The following is a 20,000-nucleotide window of genomic DNA, read 5'->3' as shown; positions in this document are numbered from 1 at the left end:
GCCAAACCACACTGGACATGCCCAATCTCGTCTGATCTTGGAAGCTATGCAGTGTTGGGACTGGTTTGTACTTGGATGGGAGACCACCTAGGAATCCCAGGTGCTGTAGGTAATTTTATACTGCCATAACAGTCTATTACATTTTACATTTAATTTTTTCAACTTATCAATGAATTTACTTGAGTAAAGAAGTAAAAGAGGTCTAAAGTTAATGTCTTTGAGCACCTACAGCCAAACCACACTGGACATGCCCAATCTCGTCTGATCTTGGAAGTTATGCAGTGTTGGGCCTGGTTAGTACTTGAATGGGAGACCACCTGGGAATATCAGGTGCTGTAGGTAATTTTATACTGCCATAACATTCTTTTCTATTAAATTTTACATTTAATTTTTTCAACTTATCAATGAATTTACTTGAGTTAAGAAGTAAAAGATGTCTAAAGTTAATGTTTTTGAGCACCTACAGTCAAACCACACTGGACATGCCCAATCTCGTCTGATTTTGGAAGCTATGCAGTGTTTGGCCTGGTTTGTACTTGGATGGGAGACCACCTGGGAATACCAGGTGCTGTAGGTAATTTTATACTGCCATAACATTCTTTTCTAGAACATTTTACATTTAATTTTTTCAACTTATCATTGAATTTACTTGAGTTAAGAAGTAAAAGAGGTCTAAAGTTAATACTTTTGAGCACCTACATCCAATCCACACTGGACATACCCCATCTCGTCTTATCTTGGTAGCTATGCAGTGTTGGGCATGGTCAGTACTTGGATGGGAGACCACCTGGGAATACCACTTGCTGTAGGGAATTTTAGACAACCAAAACATTCTTTTCTATTACATTTTACATTTCATTCTTTCAACTTATCAATGAATTTACTTGAGTTAAGAAGTAAAAGAGGTCTAAAGTTAATGTTTTTGAGCACCTACAGCCAAACCACACTGGACATGCCCAATCTCGTCTGATCTTGGAAGCTATGCAGTGTTGGGCCTGGTTAGTACTTGGATGGGAGACCACCTGGGAATACCAGGTGCTGTAGGTAATTTTATACTGCCATAACATTCTTTTCTATTACATTTTACATTTCATTTTTCAACTTATCATTGAATTTACTTGAGTTAAGAAGTAAAAGAGGTCTAAAGTTAATGTTTTTGAGCACCTACAGCCAAACCACACTGGACATGCCCAATCTCGTCTGAACTTGGAAGCTATGCAGTGTTGGGCCTGGTTAGTACTTGGATGGGAGACCACATGGGATTACCAGGTGCTGTAGTTAATTTTATAGTGCCATAACATTCTTTTCTATTACATTTTAAATTTAATTTTTTCAACTTATCAATGAATTTACTTGAGGTAAGAAGTAATAGAGGTCTAAAGTTAATGTTTTTGAGCACCCACAGCCAAACCACACTGGACATGCCCAATCTCGTCTGATTTTGGAAGCTATGCAGTGTTGGGCCTGGTTAGTACTTGGATGGGAAACCACCTGGGAATACCAGGTGCTGTAGGTAATTTTATGCAGCCATAACATTCTTTTCTATTACATTTTACATTTCATTTTTTCAACTTATCAATGAATTTACTTGAGTTAAGAAGTAAAAGAGGTCTAAAGTTAATGTTTTTGAGCATCTACAGCCAAACCACACTGGACATGCCCAATCTTGTCTGATCTTGGAAGCTATGCAGTGTTGGGCCTGGTTAGTACTTGGATGGGAGACCACCTGGGAATACCAGGTGCTGTAGGTAATTTTATATAGCCATAACATTCTTTTCTATTACATTTTACATTACATTTTTTCAACTTAGCAATGAATTTACTTGAGTTAAGAAGTAAAAGAGGTCTAAAGTTAATATTTTTCAGCACCTATAGCCAAACCACACTGGACATGGCCAATGTCATTTGATCTTGGAAGCTATGCAGTGTTGGGCGTGGTTAGTACTTGGATGGGAGACCACCAGGGATTACCACGTGCTGTAGGTAATTTTATACTGCCATAACATTCTTTTCTATTACATTTTAAATTTAATTTTTTCAACTTATCAATGAATTTATTTGAGTTAAGAAGTAATAGAGGTCTAAAGTTAATGTTTTTGAGCACCTACAGCCAAACCACACTGGACATGCCCAATCTCGTCTGATCTTGGAAGCTATGCAGTGTTGGGCCTGGTTAGTACTTGGATGGGAGACCACCTGGGAATACCAGGTGCTGTACGTAATTTTATATAGCCATAACATTGTTTTCTATTACATTTTTTCAACTTAGCAATGAATTTACTTGAGTTAAGAAGTAAAAGACGTCTAAAGTTAATATTTTTCAGCACCTATAGCCAAACCACACTGGACATGGCCAATGTCGTTTGATCTTGGAAGCTATGCAGTGTTGGGCATGGTCAGTACTTGGATGGGAGACCACCTGGGAATACCAGGTGCTGTAGGTAATTTTATACTGCCATAACATTCTTTTCTATTACATTTTTCATTTAATTTTTTCAACTTATCAATGAATTTACTTGAGTTAAGAAGTAAAAGATGTCTAAAGTTAAGGCTTTTAGCACCTACAGCCAAACCACACTGGACATGCCCAATCTCATCTGATCTTGGAAGCTATGCAGTGTTGGGCCTGGTTAGTACTTGGATGAGAGACCACCTGGGAATACCAGGTGCTGTAGGTAATTTTATATAGCCATAACATTACATTTTACATTGCATTTTTTCAACTTAGCAATGAATTTACTTGAGTTAAGAAGTAAAAGAGGTCTAAAGTTAATATTTTTCAGCACCTATAGGCAAACCACACTGGACATAGCCAATGTCGTTTGATCTTGGAAGCTATGCAGTGTTGGGAATGGTCAGTACTTGGATGTGAGACCACCTTGGAAAACCAGGTGCAGTAGGTATTTTTATACTGCCATAACATTCTTTTCTATTACATTTTACATTTAATTTTTTCAACTTATCAATGAATTTACTTGAGTAAAGAAGTAAAAGAGGTCTAAAGTTAATGTTTTTGAGCACCTCCAGCCAAACCACACTGGACATGCCCAATCTCGTCTGATCTTGGAAGCTATGCAGTGTTGGGCCTGGTTAGTACTTGGATGGGACACCACCTGGGAATACCAGGTGCTGTAGGTAATTTTATACTGCCATAACATTCTTTTCTATTACATTTTACATTTAATTTTTCAACTTATCATTGAATTTACTTGAGTTAAGAAGTAAAAGAGGTCTAAAGTTAATGTTTTTGAGCACCTACAGCCAATCCACACTGGACATGCCCAAACTCGTCTGAACTTGGAAGCTATGCAGTGTTGGGCCTGGTTAGTACTTGAATGGGAGACCACCAGGGATTACCAGATGCTGTAGGTAATTTTATACTGCCATAACATTCTTTTCTATTACATTTTAAATTTAATTTTTTCAACTTATCAATGAATTTACTTGAGTTAAGAAGTAATAGAGGTCTAAAGTTAATGTTTTTGAGCACCTACATCCAAACCACACTGGACATGCCCAATCTCATCTGATCTTGGAAGCTATGCAGTGTTGGGCCTGGTTAGTACTTGGATGGGAGACCACCTGGGAATACCAGGTGCTGTAGGTAATTTTATACTGCCATAACATTCTTTTCTATTATATTTTACATTACATTTTTTCAACTTAGCAATGAATTTACTTGAGTTAAGAAGTAAAAGAGGTATAAAGTTAATATTTTTGAGCACCTATAGCCAAACCACACTGGACATGGCCAATGTCGTTTGATCTTGGAAGCTATGCAGCGTTGGGCATGGTCAGTACTTGGATGGGAGACCACCTGGAAATACCAGGTGCTGTAGGTAATTTTATACTGCCATAACATTCTTTTCTATTACATTTTACATTTAATTTTTTCAACTTATCAATGAATTTACTTGAGTTAAGAAGTAAAAGAGGTCTAAAGTTAAGGATTTTAGCACCTACAGCCAAACCACACTGGACATGCCCAATCTTGTCTGATCTTGGAAGCTATGCAGTGTTGGGCCTGGTTTGTACTTGGATGGGAGACCACCTGGGAATACCAGGTGCTGTAGGTAATTTTATATAGCCATAACATTCTTTTCTATTACATTTTACATTACATTTTTTCAACTTAGCAATGAATTTACTTGAGTTAAGAAGTAAAAGAGGTCTAAAGTTAATACTTTTGAGCACCTACATCCAATCCACACTGGACATACCCCATCTCGTCTTATCTTGGTAGCTATGCAGTGTTGGGCATGGTCAGTACTTGAATGGGAGACCACCTGGGAATACCAGGTGCTGTAGGGAATTTTAGACAACCAAAACATTCTTTTCTATTACATTTTACATTTCATTCTTTCAACTTATCAATGAATTTACTTGAGTTAAGAAGTAAAAGAGGTCTAAAGTTAATGTTTTTGAGCACCTACAGCCAAACCACACTGGACATGCCCAATCTCGTCTGATCTTGGAAGCTATGCAGTGTTGGGCCTGGTTCGTACTTGGATGGGAGACCACCTGGGAATACCAGGTGCTGTAGGTAATTTTATACTGCCATAACATTCTTTTCTATTACATTTTACATTTCATTTTTCAACTTATCATTGAATTTACTTGAGTTAAGAAGTAAAAGAGGTCTAAAGTTAATGTTTTTGAGCACCTACAGTCAAACCACACTGGACATGCCCAATCTCGTCTGAACTTGGAAGCTATGCAGTGTTGGGCCTGGTTAGTACTTGGATGGGAGACCACATGGGATTACCAGGTGCTGTAGTTAATTTTATAGTGCCATAACATTCTTTTCTATTACATTTTAAATTTAATTTTTTCAACTTATCAATGAATTTACTTGAGGTAAGAAGTAATAGAGGTCTAAAGTTAATGTTTTTGAGCACCCACAGCCAAACCAGACTGGACATGCCCAATCTCGTCTGATTTTGGAAGCTATGCAGTGTTGGGCCTGGTTAGTACTTGGATGGGAAACCACCTGGGAATACCAGGTGCTGTAGGTAATTTTATGCAGCCATAACATTCTTTTCTATTACATTTTACATTACATTTTTTCAACTTAGCAATGAATTTACTTGAGTTAAGAAGTAAAAGAGGTCTAAAGTTAATATTTTTCAGCACCTATAGCCAAACCACACTGGACATGGCCAATGTCATTTGATCTTGGAAGCTATGCAGTGTTGGGCGTGGTTAGTACTTGGATGGGAGACCACCAGGGATTACCACGTGCTGTAGGTAATTTTATACTGCCATAACATTCTTTTCTATTACATTTTAAATTTAATTTTTTCAACTTATCAATGAATTTATTTGAGTTAAGAAGTAATAGAGGTCTAAAGTTAATGTTTTTGAGCACCTACAGCCAAACCACACTGGACATGCCCAATCTTGTCTGATCTTGGAAGCTATGCAGTGTTGGGCCTGGTTAGTACTTGGATGGGAGACCACCTGGGAATACCAGGTGCTGTAGGTAATTTTATGCAGCCATAACTTTCTTTTCTATTACATTTTACATTTAATTTTTTCAACTTATCAATGAATTTACTTGAGTTAAGAAGTAAAAGAGGTCTAAAGTTAATGTTTTTGAGCACCTACAGCCAAACCACACTGGACATGCCCAATCTCGTCTGATCTTGGAAGCTATGCAGTGTTGGACCTGTTTAGTACTTGGATAGGAGACCACCTAGGAATCCCAGGTTCTGTAGGTAATTTTATATTGCCATAACATTCTTTTCTATTACATTTTACATTTAATTTTTTCAACTTATCAATGAATTTATTTGAGTTAAGAAGTAAAAGAGGTCTAAAGTTAATGTTTTTGAGAACCCACAGCCAAACCACACTGGACATGCCCAATCTCGTCTGATTTTGAAAGCTATGCAGTGTTCGGTCTGGTTAGTACTTGGATGGGAGACCACCTGGGAATCCCAGGTGCTGTAGGTAATTTTATACTGCCATAACAGTCTTTTTTATTACATTTTACATTTAATTTTTTCAACTTAGCAATGAATTTACTTGAGTTAAGAAGTAAAAGAGGTCTAAAGTTAAGACTTTTAGCACCTATTGCCAAACCACACTGGACATGCCCAATCTCGTCTGATCTTGGAAGCTATGCAGTGTTGGGCCTGGTTAGTACTTGGATGGGAGACCACCTGGGAATACCAGGTGCTGTAGGTAATTTTGTATAGCCATAACATTCTTTTCTATTACATTTTACATTACATTTTTTCAACTTAGCAATGAATTTACTTGAGTTAAGAAGTAAAAGAGGTCTAAAGTTAATATTTTTCAGCACCTATAGCCAAACCACACTGGACATGCCCAATCTCGTCTGATCTTGGAAGCTATCCAGTGTTGGGCCTGGTTAGTACTTGGATGGGAGACCACCTGGGAATACCAGGTGCTGTAGGTAATTTTATATAGCCATAACATTCTTTTCTATTACATTTTTTCAACTTAGCAATGAATTTACTTGAGTTAAGAAGTAAAAGACGTCTAAAGTTAATATTTTTCAGCACCTATAGCCAAACCACACTGGACATGGCCAATGTCGTTTGATCTTGGAAGCTATGCAGTGTTGGGCATGGTCAGTACTTGGATGGGAGACCACCTGGGAATACCAGGTGCTGTAGGTAATTTTATACTGCCATAACATTCTTTTCTATTACATTTTTCATTTAATTTTTTCAACTTATCAATGAATTTACTTGAGTTAAGAAGTAAAAGATGTCTAAAGTTAAGGCTTTTAGCACCTACAGCCAAACCACACTGGACATGCCCAATCTCATCTGATCTTGGAAGCTATGCAGTGTTGGGCCTGGTTAGTACTTGGATGAGAGACCACCTGGGAATACCAGGTGCTGTAGGTAATTTTATATAGCCATAACATTACATTTTACATTGCATTTTTTCAACTTAGCAATGAATTTACTTGAGTTAAGAAGTAAAAGAGGTCTAAAGTTAATATTTTTCAGCACCTATAGGCAAACCACACTGGACATAGCCAATGTCGTTTGATCTTGGAAGCTATGCAGTGTTGGGAATGGTCAGTACTTGGATGTGAGACCACCTTGGAAAACCAGGTGCAGTAGGTATTTTTATACTGCCATAACATTCTTTTCTATTACATTTTACATTTAATTTTTTCAACTTATCAATGAATTTACTTGAGTAAAGAAGTAAAAGAGGTCTAAAGTTAATGTTTTTGAGCAGCTCCAGCCAAACCACACTGGACATGCCCAATCTCGTCTGATCTTGGAAGCTATGCAGTGTTGGGCCTGGTTAGTACTTGGATGGGACACCACCTGGGAATACCAGGTGCTGTAGGTAATTTTATACTGCCATAACATTCTTTTCTATTACATTTTACGTTTCATTTTTCAACTTATCAATGAATTTACTTGCGATAAGAAGTAATAGAGGTCTAAAGTTAATGTTTTTGAGTACCTACATCCAAACCACACTGGACATGCCCAATCTCATCTGATCTTGGAAGCTATGCAGTGTTGGGCCTGGTTAGTACTTGGATGGGAGACCACCTGGGAATACCAGGTGCTGTAGGTAATTTTATATAGCCATGACATTCTTTTCTATTACATTTTACATTACATTTTTTCAACTTAGCAATGAATTTACTTGAGTTAAGAAGTAAAAGAGGTATAAAGTTAATATTTTTGAGCACCTATAGCCAAACCACACTGGACATGGCCAATGTCGTTTGATCTTGGAAGCTATGCAGTGTTGGGCATGGTCAGTACTTGGATGGGAGACCACCTGGAAATACCAGGTGCTGTAGGTAATTTTATACTGCCATAACTTTCTTTTCTATTACATTTTACATTTAATTTTTTCAACTTATCAATTAATTTACTTGAGTTAAGAAGTAAAAGAGGTCTAAAGTTAAGGATTTTAGCACCTACAGCCAAACCACACTGGACATGCCCAATCTTGTCTGATCTTGGAAGCTATGCAGTGTTGGGCCTGGTTTGTACTTGGATGGGAGACCACCTGGGAATACCAGGTGCTGTAGGTAATTTTATATAGCCATAACATTCTTTTCTATTACATTTTACATTACATTTTTTCAACTTAGCAAAGAATTTACTTGAGTTAAGATGTAAAAGAGGTCTAAAGTTAATATTTTTCAGCACCTATAGCCAAACCACACTGGACATGGCCAATGTCATTTGATCTTGGAAGCTATGCAGTGTTGGGAATGGTCAGTACTTGGATGGGAGACCACCTGGGAAAACCAGGTGCAGTAGGTAATTTTATACTGCCATAACATTCTTTTCTATTACATTTTACATTTAATTTTTTCAACTTATCATTGAATTTACTCGAGTTAAGAAGTAAAAGAGGTCTAAAGTTAATGTATTGGAGCACCTACAGCCAATCCACACTGGACATGCCCAATCTCGTCTGAACTTGGAAGCTATGCAGTGTTGGGCCTGGTTAGTACTTGGATGGGAGACCACCAGGGATTACCAGATGCTGTAGGTAATTTTATACTGCCATAACATTCTTTTCTATTACATTTTACATTTAATTTTTTCAACTTATCAATGAATTTACTTGAATTAAGAAGTAATACAGGTCTAAAGTTAATGTTTTTGAGCACCTACAGCCAAACCACACTGGACATGCCCAATCTCGTCTGATCTTGGAAGCTATGCAGTGTTGGGACTGGTTTGTACTTGGTTGGGAGACTACCTAGGAATCCCAGGTTCTGTAGGTAATTTTTATACTGCCATAACATTCTTTACTATTACATTTTACATTTAATTTTTCAACTTATCAATGAATTTACTTGAGTAAAGAAGTAAAAGATGTCTAAAGTTAATGTTTTTGAGCACCAACAGCCAAACCACAGTGGACATGCCCAATCTCGTCTGATCTTGGAAGCTATGCAGTGTTGGGCCTGGTTAGTACTTGGATGGGAGACCACCTAGGAATCCCAGGTGCTGTAGGTAATTTTATACTGCCATAACAGTCTATTACATTTTACATTTCATTTTTTCAACTTATCAATGAATTTACTTGAGTAAAGAAGTAAAAGAGTTCTAAAGTTAATTTCTTTGAGCACCTACAGCCAAACCACACTGGACATGCCCAATCTCGTCTGATATTGGAAGCTATGCTGTGTTGGGCTTGGATAGTACTTGGATGGGAGACCACCTAGGAATCCTTGGTGCTGTAGGTAATTTTATATAGCCATAACATTCTTTTCCTATTAAATTTTACATTTAATTTTTTCAACTTATCAATGAATTTACTTGAGTTAAGAAGTAAAAGATGTCTAAAGTTAATGTTTTTGAGCACCTACAGTCAAACCACACTGGACATGCCCAATCTCATCTGATCTTGGAAGCTATGCAGTGTTTGGACTGGTTTGTACTTGGATGGGAGACCACCTGGGAATACCAGGTGCTGTAGGTAATTTTATACTGCCATAACATTCTTTTCTAGAACATTTTACATTTAATTTTTTCAACTTATCAATGAATTTACTTGAGTTAAGAAGTAATAGAGGTCTAAAATTAATGTTTTTGAGCACCTACAGCCAAACCACACTGGACATGCCCAATCTCATCTGATCTTGGAAGCTATGCAGTGTTGGGCCTGGTTAGTACTTGGATGGGAGACCACCTGGGAATACCAGGTGCTGTAGGTAATTTTATACTGCCATAACATTCTTTTCAATTACATTTTACATTTAATTTTTTCAACTTATTAATGAATTTACTTGAGTTAAGAAGTAATAGAGGTCTAAAGTTAATGCTTTTGCGCACCTATAGCCAAACCACACTGGACATGCCCAATCTTGTCTGATCTTGGAAGCTATGCAGTGTTGGGCCTGGTTAGTACTTGGATGGGAGACCACCTGGGAATACCAGGAGCTGTAGGTAATTTTATACTGCCATAACATTCTTTTCGATTATATTTTACATTTAATTTTACAACTTATCATTGAATTTACTTGAGTTAAGAAGTAAAAGAGGTCTAAAGTTAATGTTTTTGTGCACCTACAGCCAAACCACACTGGATTTGCCCAATCTCGTCTGATCTTGGAAGCTATGCAGTGTTGGGCCTGGTTAGTACTTGGATGGGAGACCACCTGGGAATACCAGGTGCTGTAGGTAATTTTATACTGCCATAACGTTCTTTTCTATTACATTTTACATTTAATTTTTTCAACTTATCAATGAATTTACTTGAGTTAAGAAGTAATAGTGGTATAAATTTAATGCTTTTGGGCACCTACAGCCAAACCACACTGGACATGCCCAATCTTGTCTGATCTTGGAAACTATGCAGTGTTGTGCCTGGTTAGTACTTGGATGGGAGACCACCTGGGAATACCAGGTGCTGTAGGTAATTTTATACTGCCATAACATTCTTTTCTATTACATTTTACATTTAATTTTTTCAACTTATCAATGAATTTACTTGAGTAAAGAAGTAAAAGAGGTCTAAAGTTAATGTCTTTGCACACCTACAGCCAAACCACACTGGACATGCCCAATCTCGTCTGATATTGGAAGCTATGCAGTGTTGGGCCTGGATAGTACTTGGATGGGAGACCACCTAGGAATCCCTGGTGCTGTAGGTAATTTTATATAGCCATAACATTCTTTTCTATTACATTTTACATTACATTTTTTCAACTTATCATTGAATTTACTTGAGTTAAGAAGTAATAGCGGTATAAATTTAATGCTTTTGGGCACCTACAGCCAAACCACACTGGACATGCCCAATCTCGTCTGATCTTGGAAACTATGCAGTGTTGGGCCTGGTTAGTACTTGGATGGGAGACCACCTGGCAATACCAGGTGCTGTAGGTAATTTTATACTGCCATAACATTCTTTTCTATTACATTTTACATTTAATTTTTTCAACTTATCAATGAATTTACTTGAGTTAAGAAGTAAAAGAGGTCTAAAGTTAATGGTTTTGAGCACCTACAGCCAAACCACACTGGACATGCCCAATCTCATCTGATCTTGGAAGCTATGCAGTGTGGGCCTGGTTAGTACTTGGATGGGAGACCACCTGGGAATGCCAGATGCTGTAGGTAATTTTATACTGCCATAACATTCTTTTCTATTACATTTTACATTTCATTTTTCAACTTATCATTGAATTTACTTGAGTTAAGAAGTAAAAGAGATCTAAAGTTAAGGTTTTTGAGCACCTACAGCCAAACCACACTGGACATGCCCAATCTCTTCTGAACTTGGAAGCTATGCAGTGTTGGGCGTGGTTAGTACTTGGATGGTAGACCACCAGGGATTACCAGGTGCTGTAGGTAATTTTATACTGCCATAACATTCTTTTCTATTACATTTTAAATTTAATTTTTTCAACTTATCAATGAATTTACTTGAGTTAAGAAGTAATAGAGGTCTAAAGTTAATGTTTTGGAGCACCTACAGCCAAACCACACTGGACATGCCCAATCTCGTCTGATCTTGGAAGCTATGCAGTGTTGGGTCTGGTTAGTACTTGGATGGGAGACCACCTGGGAATACCAGGTGCTGTAGGTAATTTTATGCAGCCATAACATTCTTTTCTATTACATTTTACATTTAATTTTTTCAACTTATCAATGAATTTACTTGAGTGAAGAAGTAAAAGAGGTCTAAAGTTAATGTTTTTGAGCACCTACAGCCAAACCACACTGGACATGCCCAATCTCGTCTGATCTTGGAAGCTATGCAGTGTTGGACCTGTTTAGTACTTGGATAGGAGACCACCTAGTTATCCCAGGTGCTGTAGGTAATTTTATACTGCCATAACATTCTTTTCTATTACATTTTAAATTTAATTTTTTCAACTTATCAATGAATTTACTTGAGTTAAGAAGTAAAAGAGGTCTAAAGTTAATGTTTTTGAGCACCTACAGCCAAACCACACTGGACATGCCCAATCTCGTCTGATATTGGAAGCTATGCAGTGTTGGGCTTGGATAGTACTTGGATGGGAGACCACCTAGGAATCCCTGGTGCTGTAGGTAATTTTATATAGCCATAACATTCTTTTTCTATTAAATTTTACATTTAATTTTTTCAACTTATCAATGAATTTACTTGAGTTAAGAAGTAAAAGATGTCTAAAGTTAATGTTTTTGAGCACCTACAGTCAAACCACACTGGACATGCCCAATCTCATCTGATCTTGGAAGCTATGCAGTGTTTGGCCTGGTTTGTACTTGGATGGGAGACCACCTGGGAATACCAGGTGCTGTAGCTAATTTTATACTGCCATAACATTCTTTTCTAGAACATTTTACATTTAATTTTTTCAACGTATCAATGAATTTACTTGAGTTAAGAAGTAAAAGAGGTCTAAAGTTAATGTTTTTGAGCACCTACAGCCAAACCATACTGGACATGCCCAATCTCATCTGATCTTGGAAGCTATGCAGTGTTGGGCCTGGTTAGTACTTGGATGGGAGACCACCTGGGAATACCAGGTGCTGTAGGTAATTTTATACTGCCATACCATTCTTTTCTATTACATTTTACATTTAATTTTTTCAACTTATTAATGAATTTACTTGAGTTAAGAAGTAAAAGAGGTCTAAAGTTAATGTTTTTGAGCACCTACAGCCAAACCACACTGGACATGCCCAATCTCGTCTGATCTTGGAAGCTATGCAGTGTTGGGCCTGGTTAGTACTTGGATGGGAGACCACCTGGGAATACCAGGTGCTGTAGGTAATTTTATACTGCCATAACATTCTTTTCTATTACATTTTACATTTAATTTTTTCAACTTATCAATGAATTTACTTGAGTTAAGAAGTAATAGCGGTATAAATTTAATGCTTTTGGGCACCTACAGCCAAACCACACTGGACATGCCCAATCTTGTCTGATCTTGGAAACTATGCAGTGTTGGGCCTGGTTAGTACTTGGATGGGAGACCACCTGGGAATACCAGGTGCTGTAGGTAATTTTATACTGCCATAACATTCTTTTCTATTACATTTTACATTTAATTTTTTCAACTTATCAATGAATTTACTTGAGTAAAGAAGTAAAAGAGGTCTAAAGTTAATGTATTTGCGCACCTACAGCCAAACCACACTGGACATGCCCAATCTCGTCTGATATTGGAAGCTATGCAGTGTTGGGCCTGGATAGTACTTGGATGGGAGACCACCTAGGAATCCCTGGTGCTGTAGGTAATTTTATAGTGCCATAACATTCTTTTCTATTACATTTTACATTACATTTTTTCAACTTATCATTGAATTTACTTGAGTTAAGAAGTAATAGAGGTATAAATTTAATGCTTTTGGGCACCTACAGCCAAACCACACTGGACATGCCCAATCTCGTCTGATCTTGGAAACTATGCAGTGTTGGGCCTGGTTAGTACTTGGATGGGAGACCACCTGGCAATACCAGGTGCTGTAGGTAATTTTATACTGCCATAACATTCTTTTCTATTACATTTTACATTTAATTTTTTCAACTTATCAATGAATTTACTTGAGTTAAGAAGTAAAAGAGGTCTAAAGTTAATGGTTTTGAGCACCTACAGCCAAACCACACTGGACATGCCCAATCTTATCTGATCTTGGAAGCTATGCAGTGTGGGCCTGGTTAGTACTTGGATGGGAGACCACCTGGGAATACCAGATGCTGTAGGTAATTTTATACTGCCATAACATTCTTTTCTATTACATTTTACATTTCATTTTTCAACTTATCATTGAATTTACTTGAGTTAAGAAGTAAAAGAGATCTAAAGTTAAGGTTTTTGAGCACCTACAGCCAAACCACACTGGACATGCCCAATCTTGTCTGAACTTGGAAGCTATGCAGTGTTGGGCATGGTTAGTACTTGGATGGTAGACCACCAGGGATTACCAGGTGCTGTAGGTAATTTTATACTGCCATAACATTCTTTTCTATTACATTTTAAATTTAATTTTTTCAACTTATCAATGAATTTACTTGAGTTAAGAAGTAATAGAGGTCTAAAGTTAATGTTTTTGAGCACCTACAGCCAAACCACACTGGACATGCCCAATCTCGTCTGATCTTGGAAGCTATGCAGTGTTGGGTCTGGTTAGTACTTGGATGGGAGACCACCAGGGAATACCAGGTGCTGTAGGTAATTTTATGCAGCCATAACATTCTTTTCTATTACATTTTACATTTAATTTTTTCAACTTATCAATGAATTTACTTGAGTGAAGAAGTAAAAGAGGTCTAAAGTTAATGTTTTTGAGCACCTACAGCCAAACCACACTGGACATGCCCAATCTCGTCTGATCTTGGAAGCTATGCAGTGTTGGACCTGTTTAGTACTTGGATAGGAGACCACCTAGTTATCCCAGGTGCTGTAGGTAATTTTATACTGCCATAACATTCTTTTCTATTACATTTTAAATTTAATTTTTTCAACTTATCAATGAATTTACTTGAGTTAAGAAGTAAAAGAGGTCTAAAGTTAATGTTTTTGAGCACCTACAGCCAAACCACACTGGACATGCCCAATCTCGTCTGATATTGGAAGCTATGCAGTGTTGGGCCTGGATAGTACTTGGATGGGAGACCACCTAGGAATCCCTGGTGCTGTAGGTAATTTTATATAGCCATAACATTCTTTTCTATTACATTTTACATTACATTTTTTCAACTTATCAATTAATTTACTTGAGTTAAGAAGTAAAAGAGGTCTAAATTTAATGTTTTTGAGCGCCTATAGCCAAACCACACTGGACATGCCCAATCTCGTCTGTTCTTGGAAGTTATGCAGTGTTGGGCCTGGTTTGTACTTGAATGGGAGACCACCTGGGAATATCAGGTGCTGTAGGTAATTTTATACTGCCATAACATTCTTTTCTATTAAATTTTACATTTAATTTTTTCAACTTGTCAATGAATTTACTTGAGTTAAGAAGTAAAAGATGTCTAAAGTTAATGTTTTTGAGCACCTACAGTCAAACCACACTGGACATGCCCAATCTCGTCTGATCTTGCAAGCTCTGCAGTGTTTGGCCTGGTTTGTACTTGGATGGGAGACCACCTGGGAATACCAGGTGCTGTAGGTATTTTTATACTGCCAAAACATTCTTTTCTAGAACATTTTAAATTTAAAAGTTTCAACTTATCAATGAATTTACTTGAGTTAAGAAGTAAAAGAGGTCTAAAGTTAATGTTTTTGAGCACCTACAGCCAATCCACACTGGACATGCCCAATCTCATCTGTTCTTGGAAGCTATGCAGTGTTGGGCCTGGTTAGTACTTGGATGGGAGACCACCTGGCAATACCAGGTGCTGTAGTTAATTTTATACTTCCATAACATTCTTTTCTATTACATTTTACATTTAATTTTTTCAACTTATCAATGAATTTACTTGAGTTAAGAAGTAATAGAGGTCTAAAGTTAATGCTTTTGCGCACCTACAGCCAAACCACACTGGACATGCCCAATCTTGTCTGAACTTGGAAGCTATGCAGTGTTGGGCCTGGTTAGTACTTGGATGGGAGACCACCTGGGAATACCATGAGCTGTAGGTAATTTTATACTGCCATAACATTCTTTTCTATTATATTTTACATTTAATTTTACAACTTATCATTGAATTTACTTGAGTTAAGAAGTAAAAGAGGTCTAAAGTTAATGTTTTTGAGCACCTACAGCCAAACCACACTGGACATGCCCAATCTCGTCTGATCTTGGAAGCTATGCAGTGTTGGGCCTGGTTAGTACTTGGATGGGAGACCAACTGGGAATACCAGGTGCGGTAGGTAATTTTATACTGCCATAACTTTCTTTTCTATTACATTTTACATTTAATTTTTTCAACTTATCAATGAATTTACTTGAGTTAAGAAGTAATAGCGGTATAAATTTAATGCTTTTGGGCACCTACAGCCAAACCACACTGGAAATGCCCAATCTCGTCTGATCTTGGAAACTATGCAGTGTTGGGCCTGGTTAGTACTTGGATGGGAGACCACCTGGGAATACCAGGTGCTGTAGGTAATTTTATACTGCCATAACATTCTTTTCTATTACATTTTACATTTAATTTTTTCAACTTATCTATGAATTTACTTGAGTTAAGAAATAAAAGAGGTCTAAAGATAATGGTATTGAGCACCTACAGCCAAACCACACTGGACATGCCCAATCTCGTCTGATCTTGGAAGCTATGCAGTGTTGGGCCTGGTTAGGACTTGGATGGGAGACCACCTGGGAATACCAGGTGCTTTAGGTAATTTTATGCAGCCATAACATTCTTTTCTATTACATTTTACATTTAATTTTTTCAACTTATCAATGAATTTACTTGAGTGAAGAAGTAAAAGAGGTCTAAAGTTAATGTTTTTGAGCACCTACAGCCAAACCACACTGGACATGCCCAATCTCGTCTGATCTTGGAAGCTATGCAGTGTTGGACCTGTTTAGTACTTGGATAGGAGACCACCTAGTTATCCCAGGTGCTGTAGGTAATTTTATACTGCCATAACATTCTTTTCTATTACACTTTAAATTTAATTTTTTCAACTTATCAATGAATTTACTTGAGTAAAGAAGTAAAAGAGGTCTAAAGTTAATGTTTTTGAGCACCTACAGCCAAACCACACTGGACATGCCCAATCTCGTCTGATCTTGGAAGCTATGCAGTGTTGGGCCTGGTTAGTACTTGGATGGGAGACCACCCGGGAATACCAGGAGCTGTAGGTAATTTTATACTGCCATAACATTCTTTTCTATTACATTTTACATTTAATTTTTCAACTTATCATTGAATTTACTTGAGTTAAGAAGTAAAAGAGGTCTAAAGTTAATACTTTTGAGCACCTACAGTCAATCCACACTGGACATGCCCCATCTCGTCTTATCTTGGTAGCTATGCAGTGTTGGGCATGGTCAGTACTTGGATGGGAGACCACCTGGGGAAACCAGCTGCAGTAGGTAATTTTATACTGCCATAACATTCTTTTCTATTACATTTTACATTTAATTTTTTCAACTTATCAATGAATTTACTTGAGTTAAGAAGTAATAGAGGTCTAAAGTTAATGTTTTTGAGCACCTACAGCCAAACCACGCTGGACATGCCCAATCTCATCTGATCTTGGAAGCTATGCAGTGTTGGGCCTGGTTAGTACTTGGATGGGAGACCACCTGGGAATACCAGGTGCTGTAGGTAATTTTATGCAGCCATAACATTCTTTTCTATTACATTTTACATTTAATTTTTTCAACTTATCAATGAATTTACTTGAGTGAAGAAGTAAAAGAAGTCTAAAGTTAATGTTTTTGAGCACCTACAGCCAAACCACACTGGACATGCCCAATCTCATCTGATCTTGGAAGCTATGCAGTGTTGGGCCTGGTTAGTGCTTGGATGGGAGACCACCCTGGAATACCAGGAGCTGTAGGTAATTTTATACTGCCATAACATTCTTTTCTATTACATTTTACATTTAATTTTTCAACTTATCATTGAATTTACTTGAGTTAAGAAGTAAAAGAGGTCTAAAGTTAATACTTTTGAGCACCTACAGCCAATCCACACTGGACATGCCCCATCTCGTCTTATCTTGGTAGCTATGCAGTGTTGTGCATGGTCAGTACTTGGATGGGAGACCACCTGGGGAAACCAGCTGCAGTAGGTAATTTTATACTGCCATAACATTCTTTTCTATTACATTTTACATTTAATTTTTTCAACTTATCAATGAATTTACTTGAGTTAAGAAGTAATAGAGGTCTAAAGTTAATGTTTTTGAGCACATACAGCCAAACCACACTGGACATGCCCAATCTCATCTGATCTTGGAAGCTATGCAGTGTTGGGACTGGTTTGTACTTGGATGGGAGACTACCTAGGAATCCCAGGTTCTGTAGGTAATTTTATACTGCCATAACATTCTTTTCTATTACATTTTACATTTAATTTTTTCAACTTATCAGTGAATTTACTTGAGTAAAGAAGTAAAAGAGGTCTAAAGTTAATGTTTTTGAGCACCTACAGCCAAACCACAGTGGACATGCCCAATCTCGTCTGATCTTGGGAGCTCTGCAGGGTTGGGCCTGGTTAGTATTTGGATGGGAGACCACCTAGGAATCCCAGGTGCTGTAGGTAATTTTATACTGCCATAACAGTCTATTACATTTTACATTTAATTTTTTCAACTTATCAATGAATTTACTTGAGTAAAGAAGTAAAAGAGGTCTAAAGTTAATTTCTTTGAGTACTTACAGCCAAAACACACTGGACATGCCCAATCTCTTCTGATATTGGAAGCTATGCAGTGTTGGGCCTGGATAGTACTTGGATGGGAGACCACCTAGGAATCCCTGGTGCTGTAGGTAATTTTATATAGCCATAACATTCTTTTCTATTACATTTTACATTACATTTTTTCAACTTATCAATTAATTTACTTGAGTTAAGAAGTAAAAGAGGTCTAAATTTAATGTTTTTGAGCGCCTATAGCCAAACCACACTGGACATGCCCAATCTCGTCTGATTTTGGAAGTTATGCAGTGTTGGGCCTGGTTTGTACTTGAATGGGAGACCACCTGGGAATATCAGGTGCTGTAGGTAATTTTATACTGCCATAACATTCTTTTCTATTAAATTTTACATTTAATTTTTTCAACTTGTCAATGAATTTACTTGAGTTAAGAAGTAAAAGATGTCTAAAGTTAATGTTTTTGAGCACCTACAGTCAAACCACACTGGACATGCCCAATCTCGTCTGATCTTGCAAGCTCTGCAGTGTTTGGCCTGGTTTGTACTTGGATGGGAGACCACCTGGGAATACCAGGTGCTGTAGGTACTTTTATACTGCCATAACATTCTTTTCTAGAACATTTTACATTTAATTGTTTCAACTTATCAATGAATTTACTTGAGTTAAGAAGTAAAAGAGGTCTAAAGTTAATGTTTTTGAGCACCTACAGCCAAACCACACTGGACATGCCCAATCTCATCTGATCTTGGAAGCTATGCAGTGTTGGGCCTGGTTAGTACTTGGATGGGAGACCACCTGGCAATACCAGGTGCTGTAGTTAATTTTATACTTCCATAACATTCTTTTCTATTACATTTTACATTTAATTTTTTCAACTTATCAATGAATTTACTTGAGTTAAGAAGTAATAGAGGTCTAAAGTTAATGCTTTTGCGCACCTACAGCCAAACCACACTGGACATGCCCAATCTTGTCTGATCTTGGAAGCTATGCAGTGTTGGGCCTGGTTAGTACTTGGATGGGAGACCACCTGGGAATACCATGAGCTGTAGGTAATTTTATACTGCCATAACATTCTTTTCTATTATATTTTACATTTAATTTTACAACTTATCATTGAATTTACTTGAGTTAAGAAGTAAAAGAGGTCTAAAGTTAATGTTTTTGAGCACCAACAGCCAAACCACACTGGACATGCCCAATCTCGTCTGATCTTGGAAGCTATGCAGTGTTGGGCCTGGTTAGTACTTGGATGGGAGACCACCTGGGAATACCAGGTGCTGTAGGTAATTTTATACTGCCATAACATTCTTTTCTATTACATTTTACATTTAATTTTTTCAACTTATCAATGAATTTACTTGAGTTAAGAAGTAATAGCAGGTATAAATTTAATGCTTTTGGGCACCTACAGCCAAACCACACTGGAAATGCCCAATCTCGTCTGATCTTGGAAACTATGCAGTGTTGGGCCTGGTTAGTACTTGGATGGGAGACCACCTGGGAATACCAGGTGCTGTAGGTAATTTTATACTGCCATAACATTCTTTTCTATTACATTTTACATTTAATTTTTTCAACTTATCTATGAATTTACTTGAGTTAAGAAGTAAAAGAGGTCTAAAGATAATGGTTTTGAGCACCTACAGCCAAACCACACTGGACATGCCCAATCTCGTCTGATCTTGGAAGCTATGCAGTGTTGGGCCTGATTAGTACTTGGATGGGAGACCACCTGGGAATGCCA

The 20,000-nt window shown here is 37.4% G+C and overlaps 9 non-coding genes and 69 pseudogenes across 9 annotated transcripts; all 78 read left to right on the top strand.

Annotated features, from left to right (window-relative positions):
• Positions 1-112, top strand: part of LOC148472274 (5S ribosomal RNA) — a 119-nt pseudogene extending 7 nt beyond the window's left edge.
• A 111-nt stretch (positions 113-223) lies between these two features.
• On the top strand, positions 224-342 carry LOC148472273 (5S ribosomal RNA). Its single transcript, XR_015873863.1, has one exon. It is a non-coding gene; the product is annotated as a 5S ribosomal RNA (ribosomal RNA).
• Positions 343-458: 116 nt separating this feature from the next.
• Positions 459-577, top strand: LOC148472272 (5S ribosomal RNA; annotated as a pseudogene).
• Positions 578-928: 351 nt separating this feature from the next.
• Positions 929-1,047, top strand: LOC148472271 (5S ribosomal RNA). The gene has a single exon (XR_015873285.1). It is a non-coding gene; the product is annotated as a 5S ribosomal RNA (ribosomal RNA).
• A 115-nt stretch (positions 1,048-1,162) lies between these two features.
• On the top strand, positions 1,163-1,281 carry LOC148472270 (5S ribosomal RNA; annotated as a pseudogene).
• Positions 1,282-1,397: 116 nt separating this feature from the next.
• LOC148472269 (5S ribosomal RNA) lies at positions 1,398-1,516 on the top strand (annotated as a pseudogene).
• A 116-nt stretch (positions 1,517-1,632) lies between these two features.
• Positions 1,633-1,751, top strand: LOC148472268 (5S ribosomal RNA; annotated as a pseudogene).
• A 116-nt stretch (positions 1,752-1,867) lies between these two features.
• On the top strand, positions 1,868-1,986 carry LOC148472267 (5S ribosomal RNA; annotated as a pseudogene).
• A 116-nt stretch (positions 1,987-2,102) lies between these two features.
• Positions 2,103-2,221, top strand: LOC148472266 (5S ribosomal RNA; annotated as a pseudogene).
• Positions 2,222-2,325: 104 nt separating this feature from the next.
• LOC148472265 (5S ribosomal RNA) lies at positions 2,326-2,444 on the top strand (annotated as a pseudogene).
• A 115-nt stretch (positions 2,445-2,559) lies between these two features.
• Positions 2,560-2,678, top strand: LOC148472264 (5S ribosomal RNA; annotated as a pseudogene).
• Positions 2,679-3,019: 341 nt separating this feature from the next.
• Positions 3,020-3,138, top strand: LOC148472263 (5S ribosomal RNA; annotated as a pseudogene).
• A 115-nt stretch (positions 3,139-3,253) lies between these two features.
• Positions 3,254-3,372, top strand: LOC148472262 (5S ribosomal RNA; annotated as a pseudogene).
• Positions 3,373-3,488: 116 nt separating this feature from the next.
• LOC148472261 (5S ribosomal RNA) lies at positions 3,489-3,607 on the top strand (annotated as a pseudogene).
• Positions 3,608-3,957: 350 nt separating this feature from the next.
• On the top strand, positions 3,958-4,076 carry LOC148472260 (5S ribosomal RNA; annotated as a pseudogene).
• A 351-nt stretch (positions 4,077-4,427) lies between these two features.
• LOC148472259 (5S ribosomal RNA) lies at positions 4,428-4,546 on the top strand (annotated as a pseudogene).
• A 115-nt stretch (positions 4,547-4,661) lies between these two features.
• On the top strand, positions 4,662-4,780 carry LOC148472258 (5S ribosomal RNA; annotated as a pseudogene).
• A 116-nt stretch (positions 4,781-4,896) lies between these two features.
• Positions 4,897-5,015, top strand: LOC148472257 (5S ribosomal RNA; annotated as a pseudogene).
• Positions 5,016-5,131: 116 nt separating this feature from the next.
• Positions 5,132-5,250, top strand: LOC148472256 (5S ribosomal RNA; annotated as a pseudogene).
• Positions 5,251-5,366: 116 nt separating this feature from the next.
• On the top strand, positions 5,367-5,485 carry LOC148472255 (5S ribosomal RNA; annotated as a pseudogene).
• A 116-nt stretch (positions 5,486-5,601) lies between these two features.
• Positions 5,602-5,720, top strand: LOC148472254 (5S ribosomal RNA; annotated as a pseudogene).
• Positions 5,721-5,836: 116 nt separating this feature from the next.
• LOC148472253 (5S ribosomal RNA) lies at positions 5,837-5,955 on the top strand (annotated as a pseudogene).
• A 115-nt stretch (positions 5,956-6,070) lies between these two features.
• Positions 6,071-6,189, top strand: LOC148472252 (5S ribosomal RNA; annotated as a pseudogene).
• A 116-nt stretch (positions 6,190-6,305) lies between these two features.
• LOC148472251 (5S ribosomal RNA) lies at positions 6,306-6,424 on the top strand (annotated as a pseudogene).
• Positions 6,425-6,528: 104 nt separating this feature from the next.
• On the top strand, positions 6,529-6,647 carry LOC148472250 (5S ribosomal RNA; annotated as a pseudogene).
• Positions 6,648-6,762: 115 nt separating this feature from the next.
• On the top strand, positions 6,763-6,881 carry LOC148472249 (5S ribosomal RNA; annotated as a pseudogene).
• Positions 6,882-7,222: 341 nt separating this feature from the next.
• LOC148472248 (5S ribosomal RNA) lies at positions 7,223-7,341 on the top strand (annotated as a pseudogene).
• Positions 7,342-7,456: 115 nt separating this feature from the next.
• Positions 7,457-7,575, top strand: LOC148472247 (5S ribosomal RNA; annotated as a pseudogene).
• A 116-nt stretch (positions 7,576-7,691) lies between these two features.
• On the top strand, positions 7,692-7,810 carry LOC148472246 (5S ribosomal RNA; annotated as a pseudogene).
• Positions 7,811-7,925: 115 nt separating this feature from the next.
• LOC148472245 (5S ribosomal RNA) lies at positions 7,926-8,044 on the top strand (annotated as a pseudogene).
• Positions 8,045-8,395: 351 nt separating this feature from the next.
• LOC148472244 (5S ribosomal RNA) lies at positions 8,396-8,514 on the top strand (annotated as a pseudogene).
• A 116-nt stretch (positions 8,515-8,630) lies between these two features.
• LOC148472243 (5S ribosomal RNA) lies at positions 8,631-8,749 on the top strand (annotated as a pseudogene).
• Positions 8,750-8,865: 116 nt separating this feature from the next.
• Positions 8,866-8,984, top strand: LOC148472242 (5S ribosomal RNA; annotated as a pseudogene).
• Positions 8,985-9,095: 111 nt separating this feature from the next.
• LOC148472241 (5S ribosomal RNA) lies at positions 9,096-9,214 on the top strand (annotated as a pseudogene).
• A 117-nt stretch (positions 9,215-9,331) lies between these two features.
• Positions 9,332-9,450, top strand: LOC148472240 (5S ribosomal RNA; annotated as a pseudogene).
• Positions 9,451-9,566: 116 nt separating this feature from the next.
• Positions 9,567-9,685, top strand: LOC148472239 (5S ribosomal RNA). Its single transcript, XR_015874315.1, has one exon. It is a non-coding gene; the product is annotated as a 5S ribosomal RNA (ribosomal RNA).
• Positions 9,686-9,801: 116 nt separating this feature from the next.
• LOC148472238 (5S ribosomal RNA) lies at positions 9,802-9,920 on the top strand (annotated as a pseudogene).
• A 115-nt stretch (positions 9,921-10,035) lies between these two features.
• On the top strand, positions 10,036-10,154 carry LOC148472237 (5S ribosomal RNA). Its single transcript, XR_015873895.1, has one exon. It is a non-coding gene; the product is annotated as a 5S ribosomal RNA (ribosomal RNA).
• A 116-nt stretch (positions 10,155-10,270) lies between these two features.
• Positions 10,271-10,389, top strand: LOC148472236 (5S ribosomal RNA; annotated as a pseudogene).
• Positions 10,390-10,505: 116 nt separating this feature from the next.
• On the top strand, positions 10,506-10,624 carry LOC148472235 (5S ribosomal RNA; annotated as a pseudogene).
• A 116-nt stretch (positions 10,625-10,740) lies between these two features.
• On the top strand, positions 10,741-10,859 carry LOC148472234 (5S ribosomal RNA; annotated as a pseudogene).
• A 116-nt stretch (positions 10,860-10,975) lies between these two features.
• Positions 10,976-11,093, top strand: LOC148472233 (5S ribosomal RNA; annotated as a pseudogene).
• A 115-nt stretch (positions 11,094-11,208) lies between these two features.
• On the top strand, positions 11,209-11,327 carry LOC148472232 (5S ribosomal RNA; annotated as a pseudogene).
• A 116-nt stretch (positions 11,328-11,443) lies between these two features.
• Positions 11,444-11,562, top strand: LOC148472231 (5S ribosomal RNA; annotated as a pseudogene).
• Positions 11,563-11,678: 116 nt separating this feature from the next.
• Positions 11,679-11,797, top strand: LOC148472230 (5S ribosomal RNA; annotated as a pseudogene).
• Positions 11,798-11,913: 116 nt separating this feature from the next.
• LOC148472229 (5S ribosomal RNA) lies at positions 11,914-12,032 on the top strand (annotated as a pseudogene).
• Positions 12,033-12,149: 117 nt separating this feature from the next.
• On the top strand, positions 12,150-12,268 carry LOC148472228 (5S ribosomal RNA; annotated as a pseudogene).
• A 116-nt stretch (positions 12,269-12,384) lies between these two features.
• Positions 12,385-12,503, top strand: LOC148472227 (5S ribosomal RNA). The gene has a single exon (XR_015873604.1). It is a non-coding gene; the product is annotated as a 5S ribosomal RNA (ribosomal RNA).
• A 116-nt stretch (positions 12,504-12,619) lies between these two features.
• Positions 12,620-12,738, top strand: LOC148472226 (5S ribosomal RNA). The gene has a single exon (XR_015873284.1). It is a non-coding gene; the product is annotated as a 5S ribosomal RNA (ribosomal RNA).
• Positions 12,739-12,854: 116 nt separating this feature from the next.
• LOC148472225 (5S ribosomal RNA) lies at positions 12,855-12,973 on the top strand (annotated as a pseudogene).
• A 116-nt stretch (positions 12,974-13,089) lies between these two features.
• On the top strand, positions 13,090-13,208 carry LOC148472224 (5S ribosomal RNA; annotated as a pseudogene).
• Positions 13,209-13,324: 116 nt separating this feature from the next.
• LOC148472223 (5S ribosomal RNA) lies at positions 13,325-13,443 on the top strand (annotated as a pseudogene).
• Positions 13,444-13,559: 116 nt separating this feature from the next.
• Positions 13,560-13,677, top strand: LOC148472222 (5S ribosomal RNA; annotated as a pseudogene).
• Positions 13,678-13,792: 115 nt separating this feature from the next.
• LOC148472221 (5S ribosomal RNA) lies at positions 13,793-13,911 on the top strand (annotated as a pseudogene).
• Positions 13,912-14,027: 116 nt separating this feature from the next.
• Positions 14,028-14,146, top strand: LOC148472220 (5S ribosomal RNA; annotated as a pseudogene).
• Positions 14,147-14,262: 116 nt separating this feature from the next.
• LOC148472219 (5S ribosomal RNA) lies at positions 14,263-14,381 on the top strand (annotated as a pseudogene).
• Positions 14,382-14,497: 116 nt separating this feature from the next.
• LOC148472218 (5S ribosomal RNA) lies at positions 14,498-14,616 on the top strand (annotated as a pseudogene).
• A 116-nt stretch (positions 14,617-14,732) lies between these two features.
• LOC148472217 (5S ribosomal RNA) lies at positions 14,733-14,851 on the top strand (annotated as a pseudogene).
• A 116-nt stretch (positions 14,852-14,967) lies between these two features.
• Positions 14,968-15,086, top strand: LOC148472216 (5S ribosomal RNA; annotated as a pseudogene).
• A 116-nt stretch (positions 15,087-15,202) lies between these two features.
• On the top strand, positions 15,203-15,321 carry LOC148472215 (5S ribosomal RNA; annotated as a pseudogene).
• Positions 15,322-15,437: 116 nt separating this feature from the next.
• Positions 15,438-15,556, top strand: LOC148472214 (5S ribosomal RNA; annotated as a pseudogene).
• Positions 15,557-15,671: 115 nt separating this feature from the next.
• Positions 15,672-15,790, top strand: LOC148472213 (5S ribosomal RNA; annotated as a pseudogene).
• Positions 15,791-15,906: 116 nt separating this feature from the next.
• On the top strand, positions 15,907-16,025 carry LOC148472212 (5S ribosomal RNA). Its single transcript, XR_015873884.1, has one exon. It is a non-coding gene; the product is annotated as a 5S ribosomal RNA (ribosomal RNA).
• Positions 16,026-16,141: 116 nt separating this feature from the next.
• On the top strand, positions 16,142-16,260 carry LOC148472211 (5S ribosomal RNA; annotated as a pseudogene).
• A 116-nt stretch (positions 16,261-16,376) lies between these two features.
• LOC148472210 (5S ribosomal RNA) lies at positions 16,377-16,495 on the top strand (annotated as a pseudogene).
• A 116-nt stretch (positions 16,496-16,611) lies between these two features.
• Positions 16,612-16,730, top strand: LOC148472209 (5S ribosomal RNA; annotated as a pseudogene).
• Positions 16,731-17,080: 350 nt separating this feature from the next.
• LOC148472208 (5S ribosomal RNA) lies at positions 17,081-17,199 on the top strand. Its single transcript, XR_015873530.1, has one exon. It is a non-coding gene; the product is annotated as a 5S ribosomal RNA (ribosomal RNA).
• Positions 17,200-17,315: 116 nt separating this feature from the next.
• On the top strand, positions 17,316-17,434 carry LOC148472207 (5S ribosomal RNA; annotated as a pseudogene).
• A 350-nt stretch (positions 17,435-17,784) lies between these two features.
• On the top strand, positions 17,785-17,903 carry LOC148472206 (5S ribosomal RNA; annotated as a pseudogene).
• A 116-nt stretch (positions 17,904-18,019) lies between these two features.
• Positions 18,020-18,138, top strand: LOC148472205 (5S ribosomal RNA; annotated as a pseudogene).
• Positions 18,139-18,249: 111 nt separating this feature from the next.
• On the top strand, positions 18,250-18,368 carry LOC148472204 (5S ribosomal RNA; annotated as a pseudogene).
• A 116-nt stretch (positions 18,369-18,484) lies between these two features.
• Positions 18,485-18,603, top strand: LOC148472203 (5S ribosomal RNA; annotated as a pseudogene).
• A 116-nt stretch (positions 18,604-18,719) lies between these two features.
• On the top strand, positions 18,720-18,838 carry LOC148472202 (5S ribosomal RNA; annotated as a pseudogene).
• A 116-nt stretch (positions 18,839-18,954) lies between these two features.
• On the top strand, positions 18,955-19,073 carry LOC148472201 (5S ribosomal RNA; annotated as a pseudogene).
• A 116-nt stretch (positions 19,074-19,189) lies between these two features.
• Positions 19,190-19,308, top strand: LOC148472200 (5S ribosomal RNA; annotated as a pseudogene).
• A 115-nt stretch (positions 19,309-19,423) lies between these two features.
• On the top strand, positions 19,424-19,542 carry LOC148472199 (5S ribosomal RNA; annotated as a pseudogene).
• Positions 19,543-19,659: 117 nt separating this feature from the next.
• On the top strand, positions 19,660-19,778 carry LOC148472198 (5S ribosomal RNA). Its single transcript, XR_015873873.1, has one exon. It is a non-coding gene; the product is annotated as a 5S ribosomal RNA (ribosomal RNA).
• A 116-nt stretch (positions 19,779-19,894) lies between these two features.
• LOC148472197 (5S ribosomal RNA) overlaps positions 19,895-20,000 on the top strand; it is a 119-nt pseudogene continuing 13 nt past the window's right edge.

The sequence above is a fragment of the Taudactylus pleione genome, unplaced genomic scaffold, assembly GCF_031769625.1.
Source record: "Taudactylus pleione unplaced genomic scaffold, aTauple2 ptg000967l, whole genome shotgun sequence".
Taxonomy (NCBI): domain Eukaryota; kingdom Metazoa; phylum Chordata; class Amphibia; order Anura; family Myobatrachidae; genus Taudactylus; species Taudactylus pleione.
The sequence above is the reverse complement of the archived record's forward strand: the minus strand, read 5'-3'. Positions and strand labels throughout refer to the sequence as shown.